Genomic DNA, 22271 nt, shown 5'->3' with positions numbered 1-22271 from the left:
ATGTTTTCTGCTATTTTGGCCTTTTTTTTATATTCTCCTAACATGGTGCTTACCGCCCTTTTCCAGGTTTGGATCACAAGAGGCGGGTCCAGTGCTACATTCATGGGACTCTGGGAGTCGGCTTAACATTGTTCTGTGTATTCAAAGCAGTTCATAGGGGTCAGCTGCATTCGGCCTTCTCTGGAAAGTTTTATTCAAAACTGGAATGAAATTAAATTTCATCTCCACCCCTTTAGCTTCACCAAGGTCTTTCTAGGAGATTCAGGAGATTTGTGACCCCCAGAAACAGTAGATCTTCTCAACATATATTTGATTCTTACATTAAAGAGACGGGATGTGTGTGTTCCATGTGTGTTCCTGTAGTTACAGAATCTCAATGAGGCCTCAGTTTTTATCCTGCATTAGAATTGCAGCTGGGGGGTAAACAGACCCTTCTGACCCATTAGTGCCCTCCCAGAGACATCAGATGTGAGCACGAATAACAGCAGCCGGTGGATCAGGTGAGAAAAGCTTCACAGAGAAAGAAAAAACACTGAAATAAATTCAAGGCCAGAGCCATGCTGGTGTGCAGAAGGACACTCTGAGACACACTCAGTCACCCTAAACTTCCAGTTCTGTTATTAAATTACTTTTATTTTGAACTTTATCATTCTTAACCCTTGTACTATCCTAGGCACTGTGGATCACATTGACAATTGAAAACTTCTTACGAAAGCATGACCTACTTAGACATGGTGCCATCCATCCTACTTCAAATGGTACAGTTCTCATTTCTAGAAACGTAGAACATTTTGTTAATACCGTAACCCTTGTGCTATCCTAAGCATTTTAACATTGGGAGTTGGGTCATCTAGACCCACTAGACAGTGCTCTGAACCTTTTTTCTTCAATGATTTGTGATCTTCACTGGTGTCCATGGATTACATGAAATCTTTCCACCTTTATCCACCTTTGTCATGGTAGGGAGAACACGTCAATGGAAGGGGGGGGGTCATCTAGTATAGCACAAGGGTTAAAATACATGTTTTCAAATAAATCAGAAGACTGGGATGTTTTAGGACACATTGTTTTATTAGCATCAGTGTTTTCTTTCTGTTCATTGTTCTTTTTCAACCGCACTCAGCAGCCACTTTATCAGGAACACCTTGATAGTTTGGGTTGGACCCCCTTTTGCCTTTAGAACTGCCTTAATCCTTGGTAGCATCGATTCAACAATGATCTGGAAACATTCCTTAGAGTTTGGTCCATATTGACGTGAGAGCATCACACAGTTGCTGCAGATTTCCCAGCTGAACATCCATGATGCCAATCTCCTGGTCCACCACATTCCAAAGGTTCTCTATTGGGTTGAGATCTGGTGACTGTGGAGACCATTTGAGTCCAGTGAACTCATTGTCATGTTGAAGAAACCAGTCTGAGATGATTCCAGCTTTATGACATGGAGCCTTATCCTGCTGGAAGTAGCCATCAGAAGATGGTACACTGTAGTCAGAATGGGATGGATATGGTCATTAGCAATACTCAGGTACGCTGTGGTGTTAGAACCATGTCCAACTGGTACTTAGGGGCCAATAAATTAAGAGACTCTATTTTAACATTGATGTTAATCTGGTGCAGTTTACCTAGACTCCACCCCTTTCTTCAGGTGCATCTATCATGCAGTTTGGGTTACTTGTACTGAGAGCCCTCACCACTCTGCACCCTCTGCCCACCTCTTTGATAATGCTCATCAGAACTGTGTTTGTCCACATCTGTATCCCATCTTAGCACAATTAAACGAGCGTGCACTTCCTGTATACCTTAGGGTCATCTTCAGGGTTTGGTGCTAGCAGCTCTTATTAATCAGCTTATTTTCTTTTGTTTAAAGCAAGCACTAAATTCTCATTTAAATACTGCTGTTTGTGCCAGAACCTGAATTTATTTTTGCCTTCCTGTATCAACGATGGCAGATGTGCAGACTCAGATTTTCCAAACTCTAGGCTGGTTTATATTCTGTAATACATGATCTGTTTGCATGTTTACACAAAAATAACAAGGGTGAGGTTTCAGCATCAAGACTTAGAGACTTCCTGCAGGATGGGGTAAAACCCCCTCTACTGCTTCCTCTGACAAAAAAATTCCTCTAAGCATTGTGGGAAAACAGTAGTGACAACAAATATATTCAATATCCTCCCAAGAAACTTTTGAGCAGTGATTTATCAAATACTTGAACATCCCTATAGCTCTTCAGATTTTGAAATGCTTTGTAGAATAGATTAGAATAGAATAGAATAGAATAGAATAGAATAGAATAGAATAGAATAGAATAGAATAGAATAGAATAGAATACTTCATTGTTCATTCATTCATTCATTCATTTTCTTAACCATTTTTCCCTTTCGGGGTCACGGGGCTGCCGGAGCCTATCCCGGCCACTTGAGGGCGAAGGCAGGGGACAACCTGGACAGGTCGCCAGTCTGTCACAGGGTAGAATGTCCACAAACACACACCCATTCACTCTCACACTCACACCTAGGGACAATTTAGAGTTGCTTCATTGTTTGTATTCAAAAAGCACAACACATTTTAAGGTGTGGATCATGTCAAAAAGTCCTTTAAGAATCATACAAATTAAACGCAAAAATAAAATCAAAACAAAGGAAGTATAAATATGTACACAAATGTTGACGTTCAGTAAGGGAGGATAAGAAGCTCCGCCTCCTTCACTTCCCCTCAAAACCATCCACTGGTCACACTGATAGATCAGTATATTGGAATCCTTGACCAGTAATGATCTGATGGTGCTGCTAGTTCAGATGGGGTGCAAATCGACAGTGGAAGGGGCAGGTCTGTTTCACAGAAGGTGATGGAGACTCTAGACTCAGTTCTGGACTCAAGAGAACTCAGACTCTTTGCTCTGAATAGGAGATTTCAACCTGGAGAACTGTACTTTAGTTGTGTGTGAAAAAGAATAAGTAAAAGCACAGGGATAAAAAACAGAGGAGGAGAAAGCGTTTCTACTTCTTTGTGCTGTCTGTGTGGGCTGAAAAGCTCCTTTCAGATTCCCATTGTATGTCTTTCAGAGGACAAGTGTTCAAACCAGCAACAAAGGAGGGGAAAGGTTCAGATTTAAACCAGTGCCTTAAGCTTCCCAACCTTCGCAGGCTGAGCCAGAGGACAGAACAAACCAAGGATGTTGGTTCTTTCCCATAATGTCAGTCCGTTCCGCTCTTTCCATCCTCAACCCGTGCATGTACTCCTGCCCACCCCCATCCCTGCATCAGAACAGAATATTTGGAGAAGAGTTGGATCTCTGCCTACATTCTGCACTGTGAAGGATAAAGAAACTCTCCCAAAGCTGGATTAAGTAAATGCAGGGTAAAACTGGACCCACAGGTTTATAAATGAATAAAAATGACTGATGTATAGAACAAAACTTTGCCCCCCCCCCCGTCACATGTCTTAATCCTCATGCCTGAACCCGAATCAGACGTAAATCACACATCCTTCAGGGCAGAGCAGAGGGGGGTAAGGAAACAGGTCCATTTCATCCCTCAGGCAGAAGGGGGGTAAACCGAAAGGTTTTGTTTTTTCTGAATAACAGAAGGCAGGGATCAGTTGCCATGGTAATGTCCTATGTGAGCCTGAACTGAGTCTACTTCATATGAACCTCACTTCTACTCATTCTCAGTCCTTTATTTAGTTTAATCTGAGTTTGACCCAAAAAAACATTAGTTTACGGATCAAAGATGCAAAAATGAGCGATCTTAGTTAACAGTTAGCAAACGTGCACATAAATACCTACAAACACAAAATGGTGCACGCTACATTTATCATTTATCTTGACTAGGGCCCTGTTAGTTTGGGGGCGTAGACTGTATTGGTCAAGGTGCATCCTCCATTTGTTCAAGCCCCCACCTTACGTTAGCAAATTTGACACAAACCAGGAACTAGCAAATACTGAAGGAACACCACAGACCACTGGTCAATCTCCGTTCACTCCCAAGTTCCAATGTTATGAAGTCCAACTATAACAAAGAAATGAACCCATCTACATTCTGGATTCTGAAGCTTTCTAAATGTTTATTTCTTCTTTTTGTGTGTGGCAATGAAAACTGGATTTATATGAAAATTGTATTCAGATTATAATCAATGAGTGACATGCTGTGTAATTAGCGTTACTGTTTACTGAAATCATGAATTCATGTTTTCTGAGGATAATCAACCATAAATAAGCGCTTGATTTTGCTACTTGAAAAAATCTGCACTTGATGTGATCAGAACCGGATTACGAAAATATGTAAAACTATAGAATAAAAACAACTCAGTATATAAGAGTTCGTTTCTTCCAACTCATTTTCAAGCCATACATCAAGCTCTACTTGACTTTAGTAAATATTCACCATATTTAATTAAGCAAATATGACCTAGGTGTTTCTTTGCTTTTGTTTGTTTGTTTGTTTTAACTATGCATTCTATTATTTCTGTAATGAGTTTGATAAATCCGTGTGATTTTTTAAAAAAAATTGTTCAATTAATGCTTGAAATAAACAAATCAATTAATCAATCAATCAAACAACAGGTTGATGGGATGATTTTTTCATCATCAGTATTTTTAAATATGTTTACCTCAAGTTTAGTTTGTCTACAGTTTTTCTTGAGCCTAAAAATCTAAAACTGCTTCAAACTTGATTTTGTTTTGCCCAATTGTCCGGATGTTATTAACGTTGGTAAACTCTGGTCAGTAGACCTTTTCTAATTTTGGCTTTATTTTTATATTTCATTTTTAATATCAGCCAGACTCCTCTGGAGACTTTTCTTCCAGTTTGTTGAAGTCTATAGTTACAGCTATGACAATCCACTAAACCTTCTATTCCAATAGATGGCAGCAATACACACAAAATACTAAAAACCTTTGAAGAAAACACATTAGCAAGTTTATAAAGTTGTTCGTGGTTAGAGGTCAGCACCCTTGCCTCACATCAGAAAGGTCCTGGTTCAAATCCCAGCTGGAACCCTTCTGGGTGGAGCTTGGATGATCTCCTCCTCCATGTGTGGGTTTTCCAGGCAGTGGCTGGAGTTTATTAAAACATTTGCCCCAAATTGTAAGGAGGGCTTTTGGCACAGAAGTGACCATCTACTGATATCCCATCATCCCTTTGCTTCCACTCTCTCCCACTAGCTTAGAGCTCGTCACAACCACAACCCAACATTAGCAGCGTAACAAGAACAGCAACCAATATTGGAGCTATGCAGCCATATAGTTTTGAGCCATATGTCAGCTCAGACAAGAAAAATCCAGACACTAATGCATCTATTTGTCTGCAAGTGCATACATCTAAATGGAGCGGAGCAGGGCGACCTTACACCACCTATTCCAATTGCTATGTCACAACTGAGAGCTTTTTCAAACAAGAGTTTTGTTCTGCTGCTGATCAATTACAATGTGAACAAAGAAATACTCACAAATGCAGTTTTGATCTTAAAATATTCTATAAATGTCCATTATCATAAGAAAAATGCTACAACAATATTTTAAAACACCAAAAACACAATTTTCATTGGAGTGGGTCTTTCTTCTAAGTTTATCAAGACAAAAATGTTGGTTGATGAACCTGCCATGAAAAAGAGACAGTTTGAATGCATTAAGCATCCAGATTCAACTTGTCGATACAACATTTAGCTGACTGTGTTTTTTTTTAGATAGAATATTAATAGTCAAGTTTTCTATTTAGGTATATGAAGAGCTAAATCTAATGCAATAATCAAGAAATTGTGATAATCTAACAGATCTCAGTTTTTTAAAGACTTTGATTTGCAGCACGTTTGAAAGTAGTTGAATTAGTTTTTGTCATTTCTTTTCCTTTTTAAAAGATGAGACGATGCAGCAGACGATGAAACAGCTCAGGCAGCCAGGGTCCGGCAGACTGTCCCCCCAAACAGGAACCCTGAGAATGTCCAAAACCCAACAACCCCCTATCAACATTTAAAGCGGGACAGGAGCATTTTTCCCCAAGATTCCCATACCGTCAGACAGCAAGTAGGCACCAGCCTATGCCAGACAAATAATTTTTCTGAGCACAAGCTGACCCAGATTTTAGGATTTGATTAGGAATCTGAAGGAAATCTGCCCGGTGACAGACCTCAGGTGTTCAAACCCTTGTCCGCATCAGCGTTGCTTTCAGAACGACATCCAAGTACTATAATTGAAGCTCATTCTTAATTTTTATAGCCCCTTTTATGACACAATCCTTTACCCCTTGACTTCATCAAGTCTGACACTAAAGAGTTGTGCTTTTTGCTGTATTTTAGAGTGTAATTATTATATGTGTGATAGGATTCTTTTAGTACTCGGGCTATTTGTCTTCATATTGGAGCATGGTGAGCAAATGGTTCTTACTGCCCAGTCCTAAGAGAGCCGGAGAGGGTCAAAAAGACACCTGCAAAGATTACAGTACTTGTGTGCTTTATATAGTTGGAATAGCACGTATTTGGGAGGAATGTGAAGCAAAGCTGCAGCTGTGAAAACATGTCGTTCCCACTGAGCTGCAGGTTGAGCACACATAGGCTTTGTGTGTCCACAGATGCAGATGTGAAAGACAAACATGAAACACTGTCTGGGAATCACACTGAGCCTATCAGTTTAAAAACTCAAATCTGTGCCAATGCAATGATAAACCAAACTCCATGCATTTTGACCCAAAGTTTACACAAACAAGTGTTGTAATTCCTCTAAAGACCACCAGGGGCTGGTTGCAGAAAGGAGCAAATTCCCACTGACTCCCATGTTAAAAAGGCTTCTTATACACAAAGATAGTCCTAAATATAGTCGAAACAAAATCTATACATTCTATTTTGTTTTATTCTTTATCCATGAAACTGTGTGTGCGGGAGAGTTCACAGCAGCAATTTTAATAGGCCTAAAATTAAAGCTCAAATTCATGTATTACTGGCAGTGTGTCTTTTTGATTAATAGGTGGATGGACTCAGTGGCGGACTAAGAGGCCCCAGGCACACAAAAACATGGGGTCCTATGCAGCAGAATCAGCTTTATTGGCCAAGTACAGTGCATGTACAAGGAATTTGGCTTTGGTGTCTTGTGTTCTCTATTATTGTGTTTTTTTATTACATACATTATTTTTACTAAGAAAAATAGTAAATGTATTAAATGTACAAATGTGTCAATCCCTCACTTCCTAGAAGAAACGATATTTTGTCTTTTCTTTAATTTGTCAGATTTGGCTAAAGAAGTTCAAACAACCCAAAATACTTGAATGAAGGAACAAAAAAGTCCATAGTGGCATAAAAAAATTAAGAAACATTTTCACACTTACCATTTTCTTCCTCTCCTTTTGCCTTTCTTCTCCTTTTCTTCCACTTTCCTCATTCTTTGGGTTTTTTTTTACTTTCTAAGAGATTTTTTTATTCTGTTTATGTTTTTCTTATTTTAACTGTCTTCCAGCACTTTTGGAAGTTTGGCAACAAATGTCTTGTTTTCTCTTTGCCATTTCCTCTTTTCACATCCCCTCGGATCACTCTGCTTCAATCAAATACCTTTTAAAAATTGCTTTGAATCATCATGTAATCTCTGCTTGTTAAAGAGATTAATGCTTATACTTTCGGTACCATCATAAATTATTGTTTTTGAAAAATATTCAGCAAAATGTAAAATGAATAAGGGGAGCCTGAACTGCTGTAACCCTTGTTCTATCCTAGGCACTTTAACATTGGGATTTGGGTCATCTAGACCCACTAGACAGTGTTCTGAACCTTTTTTCTTCAATGATTTGTGATCTTCACTGGTGTCCATGGATTACATGAAATCCTCTTCACCTTTATCCACCTTTGTCATGGTAGGAAGAACACGTCAATGTAAGGGAGGGGTCATAGGATAGCACAAGGGTTCAAAAGCTTTTTGCTTTGAAAGCTTTAAACTTATACAATATTTCAGCTAGAGACACCGTTTTAAAGTCTTCAGCAGGGATTAAGCTACTTCAGTTGTATTTAGCTTTCTAAAATTCATCAGGGCTGTTACACAGTTTACAGTTTTATGGAAATATCAGATCATTTATGAATTTAAAAGTCAATGAAGTGGAATATTCAGGGTGTCATCGCTTAGAGCAGGGGAGGAAAAAGTTTTTGACTAATGGGCCACAAAGAGTTCTAAAATTCAGAAAGGTTGGACCAGGACCGGATGCATGAAGTGTCTTGGTACTCCACCACATAAAAGAAAGAGATAACATGGGATTTGGACAAAAACATACCTTAACTTTGATAGCAAAATATATGTTTTTTAAAGCGGAGCATTTTGGAGGTTCTTCTGTTTTCTTATTGTAGTGTCAATTGCAATTTTGGGTTGATGTCCCTCAGTGAAAAAACTGCAAACTTTGAGAAATGCTGCGTTTAAGTGGTTTTGCAATGGTCAGAAAAATGCCTGTCCAACTCATAAAACACAAATGTCAAATAAACAACAAATCTTCCAACACCAACATCACCAACGTCTCTTTGTTTACATAGAATGGTTCAGTCTTGGCGGTAAACCTAAGTTCATCAGAGGACATCAACGTTTCCTCATCAGAACCACATCCTCCTCTCTGATCATTTCTGGGAAAATGACCTCCCAGAGCTGCAAGAACAACCTTCATAAAGAAACATCTGATGTCCCACTTCTCACAGGTTGGACAACTAAATCATTTATAAAAAAAAAAAAAACAGCTCTCGTCTCATGACAGCAGACTTTCCTGCCTGACTGGAGCCTTCATGTCCAACAGAATGGGACCACACCCCCAAGGTTGAAATGCTAATGTTTCAACGTTTTGCTTATTTTTTTACAAAACGCAGAATGACCAGAAACATGATCATTTAAGTTGGTTTGTTTGTGAATTAAGTTGGAGAAACACAAAATGAATGAGATGTTACTTCTGCTAAGAAGAAGTTGCCACGTCAACAATTATTGTTCCCTGTTCTCAGACATGATCAAAAACGTCATCTCTCCTGGAGATTCTATTAACACATGCACTATTCTTATTTTGTTTGTTTATGTATTAACATCTGTAAAGTTGGGTTCCTAAAGTCTCACATTTGCCGTCTGCTGCGTACAATCCTGTTTGGCCAATGTAATGTACGCTGTTCCTTCATTTATCGTGGGGGGTAACGTACAAAATGTAGGAGAAATCTGAGAAATACGTTTATAGATGTTATAAGGCAGTGAAACTCCTCACTACACAATTTATAGACTATTCTCAGACAGACATGAACATTTTTACACATTTCTCTCTTTCTTTAAACTCTCACAGTTCAAACCTTCATAGAAAAATAAGTCCAGAATTATAGAATGAAAATATTTTATATTTGATTTATGCAGATTATAAAACTGAACGCATTCTGTACAGAAGAGACAACACAGAGGACGTCGACAGGTTCCTTAACAAATTAGGAGTAAAACGCAATGCTTTGTTTAAAAAACAAAAAGGAAAAAGAAAAAAGCACAGAAATATGAACTTCAGAAAATCTGCAAAACGGCGAGGACTGAAGGGAACACTGTATGTCACTCACACATCACTCCTCATGTTTGCATTGTGGAATACATTTAGTGCAGTCTGTTTAGTTCATTAGACATTCAGACACCCCTAAAGAGTTGCAGACATCAGTTTTTAGGCAGTTTCTCATGAGGATGTGAGGATTTAGAGGCCAGTCGTGGTTACAATGAAAGATGGACGTGAAAAAAAGGCTAGAAACAGGCTGTGAACCTACGTCCGAAGAAACAAAGTGGTGAGCCTCACAGTGAGGTAGAGCCTCAGAGACACAGGAGGCCTAATCCACATGGAGGCTGGCAGGACTTCCATGATCCCACTTTAATTGAAACAGCTACTTTTATTTATTTACAGTCCTGCCGGCTTGCTCGGTTCTTTGCTTCTGATCCAGGGGGGAGAACGGGACCAACAGGAAAACATGCCGCTTCATCACAACAGCTGTTGGCTTTAACACTAATGTCAGAATAAATCTCAGTCAGCAGCCAGCATATGGCAGGAAGGTTAAACAAGAAAATATGGAGTTTGATGTTTTCATCTAAAAAAGTTTCCAACATGGTCTCAGTTTGGAGCAGCAAACCAACCTGAAGAGGAGTCGTGAGTTTACAGTTCATACCAGAGGAAGAGCCTATGTGAGGTTCATGGTCATCCAATGGAAAATACCTGTAATCAAAACAAACAAAAACTCATGGCAGTGCAGAGTCATTGTCTTCACAGGGAAGCATCAACGTTAAGGATTTTTTTCTCATTCAGGACTAATGATTTTATTGAGAATATATTAAGATAACAACTGACTCTTTAAAGATCCAGTGGGCCTGACCCCAAAATGTTTCATTTCTCTATGTCTTAGGTCCATCTATCCATCCATCATCTTGTCATTTGAGGTTTCCATAGACTCAGTAAAAGGTAGTTCTGTGTATGGAAGGCCTATTTTTCTCAACATTTGATCTTATCTTAATTAATCCATGCAGGGCAGTCGTTTAAAAATGGAGGTTTACTGGTAGAATTTAGAAACATCTGTCAGCTTCCTCTTGCTCTGGGTGGAGGTCAAGGAGGGAGCAGCCCCATAAAGCTTGTTCACACCAAATATAATTTGCATGTCTGTCATGTCCAGTTTCAATATTAAGCCAATCTTTAGATGCAGTTGAATGTCTCTAAACTGTCTGATTACAGGTCTTTTTCATTGGATGACCATGAATGTCTCTCCTCCTAAATCCTCCTAGATGTCAGAGCTTCCTCTCCCTTCTCTCATCTAGGAGACCCCCTCAAAAAAGGTCATTGCTGCTGCTTGTGTCTGTGATCTCATCCACTGATTAACAATAATGGTCAAAGGGAGGAGAGGACAAAAACTGAGAGCCTTGGCTTCAGACTGAGCTCTGCACCGCAACAAACCAGTACAACGGTCCACGATGCTGAAGACGCAGCGATTCCTTGGTCAAAGTCACGCTCCACACTTCCCTCACTGAACAGGAAACACACTTGCACTCCTCTTTAAGGGGTAGGGTCTCATTCTTAACCTGAGAAGGTATAGAAGCGGAGATGGGGGGGGTCCATTTTATTCCAATAGGAAATCATGACCTCAGACTTGGAGGAGCTGTCCCTGATCCCAGCTACTGATCCATTCACTGCAAACCTTTACAAAGAGCTGGAGGTCATGATAAAGTCAGAAGGAGCACGTCTTCTGCAAACAGCAGAGTCAGATTCTGAGGCTCTCAACCCATCCATCCATCCATCCATCCATCTTCCTCCGCTTATCCGGGACCGGGTCGCGGGGGCAGCAGACTGAGCAGAGATGCCCAGACTTCCCTCACCCCAGCCACTTCCTCCAGCTCCTCTGGGGGGACCCCGAGGCGTTCCCAGGCCAGCTGAGAGACGTAGTCTCTCCAGCGTGTCCTGGGTCTTCCCCGGGGCTCCGCCCAGTGGGACATGCCCGGAACACCTCTCCAGGGAGGCGTCCAGGGGGCATCCGGACTAGATGCCTGAGCCACCTCAACTGGCTCCTTTCGATGTGGAGGAGAAGCGGTTCTACTCCAAGCTCTCTGCGGGTGACCGAGCTTCTCACCCTATCTCTAAGGGAGCGCCCAGCCACCCTACGGGGGAAGCTCATTTCAGCCGCTTGTATTCGGGACCTCGTTCTTTCGGTCATGACCCATAGCTCATGACCATAGGTGAGTATTGGAACGAAGATCGACCGGTAAATTGAGAGCTTTGCTTTTCGGCTCAGCTCTCTCTTCACCACGACGGACCGATAGAGCGACCGCATAACTACGGACGCCGCTCCGATCCGCCTGTCAATGTCACGCTCCCATCTTCCCTCACTCGTGAACAAGACCCCAAGGTATTTAAACTCCTCCACCTGGGGCAAGGACACTCCACCCACCGAGAGATGGCATGCTCTGGAGCCAGGCCCAGGGTCGGGGCTCGCAGGCGAGCGCCTGGTGGCCGGGGCTCTTCCCACGGGCCCCGGTCGGGCACAGCCCGAAGGAGCGACGTGGGACCACTCTCCCATGGGCCCACCACCCGTAGGAGACCTCTAAAGGGGCCGATGCAATGTGTTTTGGATGGCAGTCGAGGGCGGGTGCCTCGACGGCCCAAACCCTGATCATGGAAGCTGGCTTTTGGGCTCTCAACCCTTCTCACATTTGTTTCACCTGACAAATGCTGTCAAAGAGACAGAGTCATGACATACTGTAGTCAGGCTAACACCACAAACAACCCTGAATCCATCTATAGCTACATTGACCTGTGCAAAAAGTGTCTGATCAGATCAAAGATCGAATTAGAATTGAACTTTATGAGATTATAACAAACATTTACATACGCCACACTTTCGATCAGAATAAATAATCACGTGATTGTTTACACTATTTCTCAGGGGGCGGGGGGGGGTGAGGGAGGGGTACCTTCTTTGTGGGATTGTCCTTTGTTTTCTGTTTTGAACAACTTTCATTTTTTATGACTGTTTTATCTGTTTTTATGTTAAGCGCTTTGTGTTTTTAACCAAAATGAAAGGCGCTATATAAATAAATAAAGTTTGAGTTTGAGTTTGAGAGTATTCTCAACGGTGTGTTTACATGACGTATTTTAATTCTGATTAGGCGTTTATTCAGGTTACTTTTGTCCATGTAACCGCAGCTTATGTGATCCAACTCTCTTTGCAAAGACTTGGAAGAAAACCATAAAATAAGAAATGCTTTCATGAAAAAAGCCTTGAACACTCAGGAACAACAAATAGCATTAGGAAGAAGTGAGTGTGTGCAAACACAGTTATTGATTGGTGTAGGATCAATATCAGCTGGAAAATTAGCAAAGCTGCTCCAAAACCATGAAAAAAGCGTCACAGTGTTCACAGATTAGTACCTCTGTACTCACCTGTCCTTTATCAGGTCCTTCACCTATGGAGAGGAACAAAAGTATAAAAGAAAGTGTCTCTGAACTCAGTCCTGCAGTTCAAGGACGTCTGACAGCGAAGTGGTTTTCTTAGCATGAGTCACTGAACCAAAGGATTTCAATAACCAGGAGCCACTCTAAAAATATCAGGATAATGAGAAATTCAAATAAACAAAGTGAAGAAAAAGTCAATACTGTGAGGGAGTCACACATGCATTAACACCAAGGTCATTCATTAAGCCCACAGCTCCAAGTCTGAAGAAGGAAACTGCAAATCTAATTTTCCATGCATCTCATAAGCGGCGCAGCAGGCAGCTCGCTTATCATTCTTCCTCCGTTTTCACTCTTTTCCACTTCTTTCGGTAATTGCCTTGGCTGCTGGCACCGAGTGTTTTCTGGAGCCGCGGCGCTGTTTCATGCCTCTAACAGCAGCTGTGACGGGGGCTGAGTGCACGCTTGCAGGCGGAGGGAGTGTTATTTGTGGGCATGAATGGGGAAAAAAATCCTCAAAATCAGCCGTAAACCCTGATTTTGATGTGTGTGCGTGTGATGGTGATGGGGAGGAGGGATTATCTCTTCTCTTGCAGGAGCTTCAGCAGCAGCTTTAAAGGCTGCAGTGAAGGCCTGATGTGGATCCTGGTCCTATGATTCCTCTGTTTTTTTATGCTTTTAAAAAAGCTTCTGCTTTAAACTCCTTCTTATTATGTAGATGTTTGGGGTGGAGTTCTGCATGGCGTATGTTTTGCAAAAACAAAAAGCTGTTATCTAATAAAGACGTGTGCCCATGAGGTGTGAGAAACATCTCAGCAAGAAGACAAACCAGAGAGAAGCACAGGAAGTAAAATAAACAAAATCAAAGGATTTATAAACAGGAGATCGAAAGTAATTTGAAATTAAAAGCAATTGAGCACTGAGCAGACTAAAGAGGGTTTGATGCAGAAGCACAGGACCAATCTGGTCCACTCTCTCAGGCTTTAGTCTGCCCTTACATTGGATATGGGTCATCTGGGGGCAAAAAAGTGGACATGTGGCACACCGGTGCCCAGCAGAAAATATTACGATAGCAGACTGCTTAGTGAAACCGTACAGCGGAAATGTTCATATACATTTTTCATGTGCGGCTGGCGAAAGGTCAGAGTGCAAACTAAAAGACCCACTCCAAAGAAGAAGGAGTTTTTGCTGTTTTTCAAAATAAGATTAAAACTGCGTTTCTGAGTATGTCCTTATTCAAATCGTGGTGACTCAGGAGCAGACGAAAATAGTGACATTCGAAAAGCTTATAGTTGTTACATACAAACTACAATCAGCAGGCCACAAGCTCCCTGCTCTGCTCCATTCTGAAGCATCCACTTGCAGACAAATAGATCCGTGTACGTCTTTGCTTTCCTCGTCTGAGCTGGAATCTGAATCTAAACTATGACCGGATTTCTCTGATATTGCTCACTATTTTTGTTACACCAGTAATGTTAGGTTGGGGGGGGGGGGGGGTGAGGGGCTTTTAGCTAGCAGGAAAGAGTGTCGATAAAGGGTTGGTGTTAAATGAGGGCAGGCTTACTCTACGCCAGCACTCCCGCCCAAACATCAGGGGTGAAACTGATCTAATGAACTACTGAAGATCTGCAGAAACTATGCATTAAAAAACAAAACAGGTTTTGGGATTTCGCTAAATAGCAGCATAATCATTAAAAGCAGTGACGTGCGGTGAGGTTGATGGCTGGTGAGGCACTGACTCCTCGAGAGTCAGATTTACAATGAAAGAACTGAATATTTCACCATTCATCCAATAGCATTTAACAGCATATAACATACACAAATCAAATATTTGTCTCACTGAGAATATTTTTTTATAGACGGATTGTGTACAATTTATTCATATACTGTAAACAAATTAAAGTATTCAGATGTGTTCAGCACACATTTCACCCTCAGTAACTATTGGTGGTATTTTTCCAACTTCAAATTCGGGTGCTTTGATGTTATCAAATGGTGTCTGTAAAAATGATCATAAAAATAAAATAAACGAATTTACTTACATTTTTTCCACTTACTCCCATGTTATTTTTAAAAAACAAACATTGAAAACCATGTTTGGCCTTACTGTTTGAGTCCATGCGCCCATCCTTCCCCACAAAAAGCTCAATGATCTGTTGGAAAAGTCTTCCTGATTTTCCTTTAGTTTTTATGAGTTCTTTTTTGTTTTTCAAAAAACTTTATTGCACATTTTTCAATTCACAGAAATTCACATTCAGTTGCACAATAAAGAAACAATGGTTAATATTAAACACACATATAAGAAGTTTATATGAGTTTCTTCCTCTCAATGGAAAAAGACATCCTTTGTCTGTTTCTATGGCACCAGTGTAGCTACAAAGCAGCTGTCAGCTCACATCTGCCCCCTGCTGGTGAGGCTTGCCTCACCTAAAGCTTTTTCTGCTGGTCTATAGCAGGGCTTCCACCGCACGTCTCTGTTAACATTGAGTCCTGCCGTCAGACACGAGTCACAACGCTATAGAGCCTCACCCCGATATTCTGCTTCGTCTGTGATCGCGCAAAACTCAAATTCTACGATTTTAACCTCAGAAACTGTGGAAAATGTGTTGAGTTGACTGAGAATGTATATTTAAAACATATCAGTGGAAAACAATATTTACTTAATTTACCTTTTTCTATTTTATTACAATTATGACAGGTGAGGCTGTGCCTCACTTGCCTCACCTGACCGCACATCACTGATTAAAAGGTTTTACGAAAGATTTAAAGATCATCGGCGTGGGACTTTAGGTATAAACGATTTTTACAATCAGCACAAACGGTTCAGCAGCAACAATGTTAACAATGTCCTTTGTTGTAGGAAACAGCAAAAGCTGGTCTAATCATCCTCAGAAATGTTTCAGTTGGTAGACTTTTTCTGCAGATCTCTCTTCCCTTCTAACTGTTCAATGTCACAGAAATACTGTTCCTCCAGGTCTGGAGAAAAGGCTGCGGTTCAAAATTTACAGCCCACTTGCTCAGGCACTTAAGCGTTGTGCGGAAAGCTGCACTTGCTGATACCGCCGCGATGGATGAGCCAATCTAGATTCCTGCAGAGAGAATACTGAGCTGTGATCAGAGGAGAAGGGAGGGAAAACGGTGAAGATCATAGCCTCATCATTCTCAGTTGACCCCTGGCTTACCTTCAGCATGAGTCATCACTGACACACGTGCACGCGTTGGCACTGAGGCCATGTGAGGGCGACGCTGCACCACAGAGAGAGAGGTTTATGAGGATAAATGAAGAGAATGGTTTGTAATCCAGACACACCAGGAAACGTTCTCATTGGCTCAAAGAATTAGGAGCTCCGTCTTCATGAAGAATTTTCTTCGTACTGTCCCCTGAAGCCACATATTAATCTATTTTAAACTTGAAGAAAAAAAAATGATTTGGCAAATCATTTGCCTCCATCTTAACCTCTCCTCTGCATCCTCCTCGTTTACACCAACCCCCTCTTTGGTCTTCCTCCTGTCTGGCAACTGTAACTTCAGCTATAATGTTCAGTGGTCTTTCAAAAATGGTCAAGGTCAACCTACAGTCAACCAAAAACACGACGACGGGTGGAAGAAAACTGATGCTAGAAACACTGTCACAGAAAAATAGACAAACTGTGCTCAGGCATCATGAAGAGATGGAGGTGAGAGGATGATGGGGAGGCTCAGAGGACAACCAGGAGATGCTCTCAAAGCGCTAGGAGGGGCTGAGACACGACATGTGGATGAGCAAGACTCTGGAAAAACTCAGTTTTTATTTCATCCTTTTGTTAGTGATCATATGTTTATGATGTTTCTGTTTGCTTAGGGGGCACTCTAACAGGCAAGGACAGGGGATCTTTACTGTAAAACACAATTCATACAATTATTCAAATAACAAAAGTATCTTCCGTTGTCACACTGACCTGAAAGGAACGTTTTTGTCCTGGACTTGAACATTGTCAGTTTATCTGTACGTTTATCTAACATTATCAGGGAGTGCGTTCCAGATCTTTGCAGCATGAAACTGAAACTTTACCCTGTTTATTCCTGACTTGGGACACCAGCAGAAGGTCTGTCCCTGAACTTCTCGGCCCCAGCGGGATTTTTAAATGGACCAACATGACAGAGATGTTTTTTTTGGGGGAAACTCTGGAAAGACTTGAACTCAAGCAAGGCTGTTCTGTAGTCTGTTTTCCTCATGACAGGAACCCTGTGCATTGACTCATATACTGCACTGATGTGGTTGCAGTTCCTGGTTTGAGTCTGGACCTAAGCAGCATCTGGATGTACTGCAGCTGCAGAGAGCAGATCGAGCAGACAGTCTGACCTACTGAATTACCTTTTCTAGGTCTGGTTTAGAATGAAAAGCTTTTCATTTTTTTTTTTGTTTTTAAGATGCCAAAATGCTGGTGGTACGAATGCAACCACAGGGGGTAAACAATAAATACTCGCGTGTGCCAGCTTTCACTGAAGTCTGTGTAAATGCAGACACAAAACCAAAGTCAAATCAGTCATGCGAATCACAAACAGAACTTTAGTTCCCAATCCAGATCATGGCCAGCATTAAACAAGTCCACCCCCCTGCAGCTGACTCAAAAGGGCCAAATGGAAATTTGACTACTGTTGGTGGACAAAGAACAGGACGAAGGTCTGTCGACATGAAGGAAAAGGTGAAAGGTGGGCATCCTGTGTGTTCAAAAGACCAGATGGAAAGACAGCAACGCATGAGAAAGAGGTGAAGAGGCGTGCGAGAGCAGGAACGGTGGCGGAAGGTGTCAGGTGTGATATGCGACGAGAGTGTCAGCAAGAATGAAATGATAGGTGAAGAAGACTGTGGTGAGAGCTGCTATGGAGTTGGTTTAGAGCAGGTGGGCCCAAATCCAGGCCTCGAGGGTCAGCCTCCTTCTAGCTTTCCAGAAACCCTTCTTTAACTGCTGTCGATTACCTGGATCAGGTGTGTTTAGCCAATAAGGAGCTTCAATGACAGGATGGTTGGAAAACATGTAGGACACCGGCCCTCAAAGCCTGGATTTGGACGCCCCTGCATGATGCAGAGACAGGAGGCAGAGCTGGAGGTAGCAGAGATGAAGATGTTGAGGTTCTTTTTGGGAGAGATCAGGATGGATAGAATCAGGAATTAATCTATCAGAGGAACAGATAGAGCATAATAGATGTTTTAGAGATAAATGCAGGGAAGCAGATACTGTAGACACCCCTTAAAGGAGCACCCCAAAGGCATCGTTGTTATCTAAAGTTTTCACCTTTGGCTGTAGACTGTAAGCAGATGGCCATCACAGGAAGCTGAGAGAAAAGAATGGAGCAATATGAAAATTAAACTTTAAAAAAAGAGAGAGATTAACTGTGCAAAAGGATCCTCTGGGTACACAACAGACACAACTTAACTACTCTTTACATGCACTTTTAACAGAAATGTGAGCAAACTCTGTCTTTTTTATTGGAGCCTCAATCTGTTACGGCTCAAAAAACAAACAGCAATGATTTCCTGACAGGAAGCAGTAAGGAGGGTGACTGTCACCCTGCAGCTTCTTTCTCTGTGTGTCGTAGAGAAGCAGAGTCTGGGGTGAGTAGATTTCAGCAAACACATCAGAAACAAAGAAATTGTGTTGGGGGTGAGGGGGGGGGGGGTGTCCTGTGAGGACGGCTGCTTCTGTTAGAGTGGATCTGAAGCTGCAGCCCAGCTGGTCCCTGAGGAGTCTGTCACACTGTTGCATCTCCAACATCCACCAGGATCACTCCTGACAGGTGGAGCGCGGCGTTGTGCGCATAGGGTGTATGTGTGTGTGTGTGTTTGGGTGCACGTAAGTGTGCAAATGTGTGTGCGCACAAGTGTGTGCACGTATTGATTTCAGTGCAGGTGTCGGCTGGGTAAAGTGCTGCTCTTCCAGCTTCATCCTCTTCTGGTTGACAGTAGCTTTTTATTTGTTTATGCCAGAAACAGCAGCTTTCATCCCTCTGAGCACAAATCAATGAACGCACGTCAGTCCAGATTTGAGTCTGTTCCCAGACACACACACGCATTCATTTGTGAAAGGACACAAACCTGAGAACCTCTCTGTCTGCTGTGGAGGTTCAGGTCTCAGAAAAGCTTCACATCCTGTATACTATCTGTTCACAGCCACCGTTGTAAGTAATTTGGGCCCCCAACCCCACCCTTCTCTGCAGCTTGTGCCTTATTAAATTATTTTATTGTTCGAATTTCAAATTTTGCACACAGATGAAGGTCAGTGGCTCACAGCTACAAACTTCACTAATGAAATCTGTAAATGTTCCGTCAAACCAGGTTCTTTCGCCTGTCCGTCTGCTCTGATCAGTCTTTATCAAAAACACCCGGCTCAATCACCACACACTTTATGAAGAGAAACTCAAAAATGATTTATATGCACTATATGCAACAGCAGAAACTGTCAAAGGTCTTACTGATGACTTCATCCTCTTTGATTTTAATTTTCATGACAAAAGAGTGAAGCAACTCAAAATGAATCTTAGACAAGTCATGTCAGTGTTCAGCAGTGTCTTTCTGCTTCATATTCACCTCTGGGCGCGTGCGCGGGAGGACGCTCGCTCGCTCGCGTGTGCGCAGGTGTCTGTGGGTGAGCATGAGCAGCGGAACTCCTCTCAGATATTGAGTGACAGCTGATGGTCAGGTCGATTTCAGTGAGAAGCGTGACTGCGTGCACGCCCCTATGCGTGGCAGGCAAATCTCTAGGGCTGATTTGGTTGCTTTAAACCAAAGCAAAAACACGCGCGCGCGCAGACGTGTGTGTTTGTGATGTCAGAGCGCCTCCAGCAGGCTGACGGAAGAAGTGCATGTGGTTACAAACTGATGCGCGTCCGTGAAACACGCGCCAAGCTGCGGAGTAAAGAACACCCACCTGCGTCTGTCTCCAAGTTTGGGGTAGTCGCACGCGCGGCTCTGTGCGTGTGCGTTCCCGTGAGTAGTTGTTTTAGTCAATGCTGAAGCTCTAGTGGGCCAGGTTGATGATTTTGCTAATTTTTTTTGTTTTTGTTTTTATTGTTTAATTTATTTTATTGTTTGTTTATTGTATCATATTGTTAAAGGATTTTATTTACATTTGATTTTATGTTGAGCACTTTGGTTGCCTCTGCTTTTATAAGTGCTTTACAAAATTTGTAGACTTCAATCAATGAACCAATCAATGTATCATTAAATGATTGATTGAAGTCTCTCCGCGTGTCATGTGCATCAGTCCTCAGGTGAAGCTTTATGACGCGCACGGCCAGAGTTAAGTTTGTTTCTTCCTTTTTTGCTGGACTTTAGAGATTTTGAGATGGAAAGGGCAAAGAACATCAGCCGTGCACGCGCTGCGCGGCTCTGTGGTTGCATCCACGTGTACTTGATTAATAGTGAGCACTTTAACGGTAATACGTGCACGTGCATCTGCGGGAACGCTAGGGGGATTGGGCCTGTTTGTGCAGGAAAACAAGTACAGAGGGGGGCGTAGTCACAGTTGAGGATGGAGATGACTATACTGACTAGTACTCTTCAGGAGAACGCTACTACATCTATGAGCTCTCTGCTTTCACCTGCAGAAGCACAAAGGTTCAGACTGTAATTGAAAGGAAAACTTAGAACTTACAGTTGCTAAAAACTCTAAATTTAGAAATTATAAATGTTCATCTGGTCTTTCTCATATCACTCACACTTAGAATCATGGTTGCTGAAAGGTTGAAAAACAAGGAATTTTGTTACACTGAAATTTGAGGTAGATTCTCCCTGGCCATTGGTCCAGGTTTGGTTCTTGTCTGAAAAACAGCAAATAAAAAAGTGAAGGAAACACAAATGAAGGTAAGAAAACTAAGAAAAGATCAAGAAAACACACAAAGAAAGAGACACAAAAAAATGAGAAGCAAAGGGAAAAAAAATGAAACACTAGAGAAATAAAAAAATAAAGTTAACAAATGAAAAATAAAGGAAACACAGGTATGGGATGAAGAAAAAGCAGGAAATATGAAAAAGGCCTGAAAAAGAAGTGCAAAGGTACTGGAAGAGCTAAGGAAACAAAGGAAACATAAAGATAAAATAGGGGAAACACAAAGGGAAGACGAAGGAAACACTTCATTCAAAAGGATTCATATCGGGGGGTGGGGGGGTAACCAGAAGTATGCGTGTGTGTGTGAGAGTGCATGAGTGGGGACATGCCTGGGGGCTACCTCGCCGGGACCCGCTGGGGCTCACCCTCCCTTTTGCTGAGTGGAGAAGGCATGTATGCTTTCCCTGCCAGGATCTTACATCCTGCAGTTATGTGCTGGATTGTTTCAGGCGCCTCTTTGCACAGCCTACACCTTGGGTCGGTAACCATTGCCAGTCTTGTTGATGATTTGGCTGAGGGGGTTCAGATCTTTGCAGAACAGCAATGGGGACAGAGCATCACCTTGGTATATCCCACATTTGATGGACACTTGTACAAGTGGCTTCCCATTGGCTTCAAGGGTGGTTTTCCACAGCTTCATCGAAATTTCCTATGAAGGCTCAAAGGCTGCATTTACACTGCAGGTCTTGATGCCCAAATCCGATTTTCTGACTATATCCGATTTTTTTGACGACCCACCTACATCATCTTTTAAAAGTGACCCGTATCCGATTTTTGCATTTACACAATACAATGCTGAAACTATCAAAGGTAGACGTTCTGAGGACTACATAGCAGCATTTCCACCTTCCGCGGACCTAAGCACTGACCGCACGGATTTAAAAAACTATGAGCGAGCAGGCCCTTAATAATAATCATAACAGTAATAAAAGCACATTTAGAAGATGCGTGTTGGTCCAAATGGCAAACGTTTTGCATGACGAAACCTTCCCCTTTTTGTTCTGTTTTTTTTTCTCTGACTGCGGTTGTCATGGAGTCAACCCAGTGACGGAAGGAGGCGTTGCCTTGGGCGCTCCTGGATGAGGCAGGAGAGGGGATGCGCGGGAGAGGAAAAAGAAGGGCTGCTCGGCCACCTTATGTAATCTCTCTGAGTTTTGAATGTGTTTAGACAGTGTTTGCAGACGTTGTGCTGTACTAACAGTTTGATCAAAGCAAAGAAATAAACGGCTTCTAGCCTGTTGCAGAGCAACGGTGTCCCGCTTCATTAGTTACCGTTTGCGTCCCGAGTGGGACCGGACTGGAAATAACAGCGGTTTCCGACTACGGTCTGAAGCCTGAGGCTGAAAGGTAACACGCTGAATTGGCTCCAGCTGTCCTCCAACAGCAACATCAGCGCACAAAAGCACCTAAATAAGTCATGTGATCTCAGTTGGTGGTGTCCTGAATTGACGTCACTGACATACGACTCGCATTTACTGGGGAATATCCGATTTGTCTGCTTACATGGCACACG

Source organism: Oryzias latipes, chromosome 10, assembly GCF_053564925.1.
Source record: "Oryzias latipes strain Hd-rR chromosome 10, Olatipes_Hd-rR_3.1".
Lineage (NCBI taxonomy): Eukaryota > Metazoa > Chordata > Actinopteri > Beloniformes > Adrianichthyidae > Oryzias > Oryzias latipes.
The sequence above is the reverse complement of the archived record's forward strand: the minus strand, read 5'-3'. Positions refer to the sequence as shown.